At 49.3% G+C, this 4,139-nt stretch overlaps 1 protein-coding gene across 1 annotated transcript in view; it reads left to right on the plus strand.

The window, feature by feature from the left end:
• The first annotated feature begins 1,872 nt into the window (after positions 1 to 1,872).
• The window catches only part of LOC111812985 (histone acetyltransferase p300-like), a 4,417-nt gene continuing 2,150 nt past the window's right edge, over positions 1,873 to 4,139 (plus strand). The window contains exon 1 of the mRNA XM_023702692.1: positions 1,873 to 2,004. The gene's annotated coding sequence lies outside the window, so the exon portion shown is untranslated. The remainder of the gene's footprint in view (positions 2,005 to 4,139) is intronic.

The raw sequence follows: 4,139 nt of genomic DNA on the forward strand, positions 1-4,139 counted from the left end.
AAAAAAAAGAGAAGGGGGGGTCTTCTTTTCCAATCCTTGTTCCTTTAATTTCTTTCTCTAGCCTTATTGTGCTGGCACTAACTGCCAGTACTGGGTAGACTGACAGAGGTAAGAGTAGATGACATCCTTGCCTTCTTCCTGATAAAAAATAAAGGAAACAGTCAAGGTTGTGTGCATTTATCACAGGACACCAGGACAATTTCAGGTGCAGTTGTCATATGGAAGGATATACATAAAACCTACACTGTAGTTGTCTACCCCTTTTGAGCTGTCAAGACTATATTAAGCCACCATGTTAAAGAGGTTGGCTCCTTAGGGGCTGGGGAGATGGCTCAGTAGAATAAGCGCTTCTCTGGCAAGTGCAAGGGCCTGAGTCAAAAAAAAAAACCAACAAGAGGTTGGCTGCTCTTGGAGACCCCAGAGCATCACATCCTCTCTTGGAAGGGAGCCCGTGGCACTGCTGTGTCATTATTAACGCTCAATTCCCTGTTTTGCATGAGGTAGTGAGCTGTTTCTTTTTTTAAACGTTGGCTAATTGAATTCAAAGTGAGCAAAATTCAGGGCAGCTTACTGTGAGGATTTTTTCTTTTTTAATCTTTTTGAGACAGGGTCTCTCTATGCAGTTCAGGCTGGCCTTGAGCTCACTTTGTAGCCCAGCCTGATCTCCAAGTCACAACGATCCTCCTGCCTGAGCCTCCTGAGTGCTGAGATTACAGGCGTGGTCCTCGGCACCAGGCCCACTACAAAGACTTTTTTTTTTTAATATTCTGAGCCAAACACAGTGGCACACACCTGTAGTACCAGCTACTCGGAAGCCTGAGGCAGGCCGATCATCAGAGCCCATGTGTTCAAGGCCAGCCTGGGCCACACATCAAGACTCAGAGTCAAAAATATAAAAATAGCAGGGCGTGGTAGTACACACCTGTAATCACACCTACATTGATGCTTTGGTGTTACTGCCTTTGCAGATGCACGTATGGAGAGATAGCTAGTGTGGAGACGCATGTATGGAGAGAGTAGAAGGGAGTTCATATAACCAGTTACAAGGACAAGGATCGTAATAGTCATGGGTAATTCTTTCCTATATTATTATGCTTGCACATACAAGCACATACATGAAGCACATAGCCTTCTTTTTGTATTTCTACACCATGTTACAAGCTATCACTTGCCTCAATATCACACTTAAGTGTTGTTAAATCTACATTATAGAGTGGGGATTTAGCTCAATGGTGCAGCACCTGCCTGACAAGCGTGAGGCCCTGAGTGTGATTTACAGTACTTAAAAAAAAAAAAAAAAGACACATTATAATGTGGAAGTTATGGAATGTCTGAAGAGTATGTATCACTCACAGAAAAACTGCCTTTTGTTCTGGACATGGAGTTAGGGCATTTCCACTGGTACATGGCTGGTTGCATAAGGATAGGCACGGTTAAGAACGTGTTATATTGTCTTTATTTAGGGATGCGTTTGGCTGGAAAACTGACTAGGGTGGATTGTGAGCCTTCCCCGGGTCTGAGCTGCTAATCAGAGCCTGCAACGGCTTCAGTGACTTCCAACCTTCAGCTTTTACCCGGCTGATTAAGCCTGGTTCACGTATGTACTTCCCTCAACCCAGGGCCGGGGCCAGGAGAGAAGGTCCTGGGTTCCTACTCCAGCTCTGCCATTTAGTTATTGCACAGTCTAGGACAGACACTTGCCCTGCTGCCTCGGCTGTCGCTTTGGGAAGAAGGGTCGCCTTAGGTTGGAATCAAAACACTGCTCAAAGGGCTGCGTGGTCAGAGGTGGGGTTCTGAAAGGTGCTGAGCGCCTGGGGCGCTGCCCTCGCAGCAGACCGTGCTGCTGGAGGTGGGGCCGAGGGAGGAAGTAGGTCACTGGGGGTGGCCTGGGAAGGGGGTGTCTCCTCGGACTCTTCCTGCTCTCCGCTTCCTGGTTATCTGGAGTGAGCAGCTCCACTCGCCCTGTGGTTCCTGCCTCAGAGCCTGCGGACCTTGGACTGAAACGTGAGTGAGAATCAAACTTTTCCCTCTTAAGCTGCGTTTCGGGAATGTGGGCCCAGCGAGGCCGAGCTGGCCGATCCAGGTGGAACCGCACCTCGTCCCCAGGTGCTCTATCGCGGCAGTGGCCCCGGGAGCCGAGTTCGCGGCCACCGACCCTCCTGTCTGCATTCAGCCCGGGGTAGTTGGAGGGCTCGCTGGGCCCCCGCAGGGTGCCCACGGCCTCGGCGTGACAGAGACCAGGACTGTTTCCCCCACGACCACCACCAGGGTCGTCCACAGCCCCTCCGGGTGCCGCAGTCCGGTCCGTCCGGTGGTGGCGCTGGGGACACTCTGGCCCGGCCGGCAGGGGCGCAGCAGGGGGCCGGACGGTCGGGCTCTCAGCTACTCTCCCCTCCCCACGTCTCCCTTTCCCTTTCCTCTCCGCCTGTCCCGTCCTGCCGGCCGACTTGGGGACACTGAGCTTGCATCCCACCGTCGGGGTCACCGAGACCCCAGGCCGACCGCGCCCAGCCCGCGCTCATCGCGCTGGAAAGCGCTGGGCCTGGCCCTTCGTGGCGTCAGAATTGTCCTGGAGGTCCCCGGGGACCAAGGTCGGGAGCACAGTGCATATACGGTGAAGTGTTTGGAGAACACCACCCACCCTGCTCTGTCCTACCTCTAACTTCAGCTGGTTCTCCCAACGGGTCAGCAGTATCTAAGAAAATTGGGGGAAGGTGACAGGGAAATACGCAAAGCAGAGTTGAAGCCAAGCTATAGTATCTTTGGGAGAGAAAAAAAGACACAACCCTCTGCCGCAGAGGGACTCAGTACACCGTGGCGCTGAACCTTAGGGGTGCACAGCATCTTTTCCCACAGTCTCTCTGCCTACCCCTGTGGCTGAGCACTGTCCACCTGATGTGCTCAACATGGTGCCTGGGGTACTAGAGGCCCATCTCATGGCTTTGGCCAGGCTGATGAGATGGAGATCCCTCTCCGGAGGGCCAGTAGGGCCCTTGGTAATTAGGTAATAAATGTTAGCAGTTCATAGTTATGAGCTCTTTTAAGCCACACACACACAAAAAAAGTAAGGCCAAGAAGAGAATGCTTCTACCCCTGTGACCAACTGCAGAGAGTAATCTACAACTGGTCTAGAAGAGTGGCCTAGGTCCGTGTGGTTTCAAATGTCTGAAATCCAACACATTCAAGACAAAAAGGCAGGGAGGGCAGGGAGATGGCTCAGCAGAATAAGAAGTGCAAGGGCCTGAGTTCAATCCCCAGTTCTGCCAAAAAGAAAAAAGACAAAGCGGGAATATCAGGAATTTGAGGGCAGCCTATACTCTATAGTGATCTTCTGTCTGGTATATATAAAATAAATAGTGGACTATGTAGCAGTTTCACACAAGTTCTTCATTTCTTTTTTTTTTTTTTTTTTTGTATATATAAAATAAATAGTGGACTATGTAGCAGTTTCACACAAGTTCTTCATTTCTTCTTTTTTTTTTTTTTTTGGGGGGGGGGGCAGAACTGGGGATTGAACTCAGGCCCTTGGGCTGCAAGCACTTATTCTACTGAGCCATCCCCCTAGCCCCTACAAGTTCTTGATTTCATCAGGTGACATCCTATGTTTTTATCAGCTTAATTGCCTTATAGCTATATCCTATTTAATATAAAATTCTTTTACAATGTCAGCCTGTTGTTAAAACTGCAGCCTTTACATTGATGAGTTTTTTTTTTAAATTTTTATTTATTTGTGTGTGTGTGTGTGTGTGTGTGTGTGGCCAGCTCAGCCCACCAGGGGGTGTGGCGGTCCCTGTGCTTTGCTAAGCTTGTTCTAAGTAGGTGCTCCAGACCACTGAGCCATCGCACCAGCCCTGATGGGTTCTTCAGGAAAAGAATTTTACTGCTTCAGTAATAAGGACTGGGGGTGGGGGGCGGGACAGGGAGATGGCTCAGTAGGCTAAGAGCTTGACTGGCAAATGCAAGGATCTGAGTTCAGTCCCCGGTTCTGCACAAAAAAAAGACGGGGATTTTTGCTTTTATCCCTCCAACCCCAAGTTTAATGTGGGAAAGCTGCACAAAGGCCTTTATACCCTTCTTATGTTTTCTTTTTTTAAACTCTATTTTTATTTTTATTTTTATTTTTTATTTTTTATTTTGGC

This window comes from Octodon degus, unplaced genomic scaffold (genome assembly GCF_000260255.1).
Source record: "Octodon degus isolate 3935 unplaced genomic scaffold, OctDeg1.0 scaffold00156, whole genome shotgun sequence".
NCBI classification, from domain to species: domain Eukaryota; kingdom Metazoa; phylum Chordata; class Mammalia; order Rodentia; family Octodontidae; genus Octodon; species Octodon degus.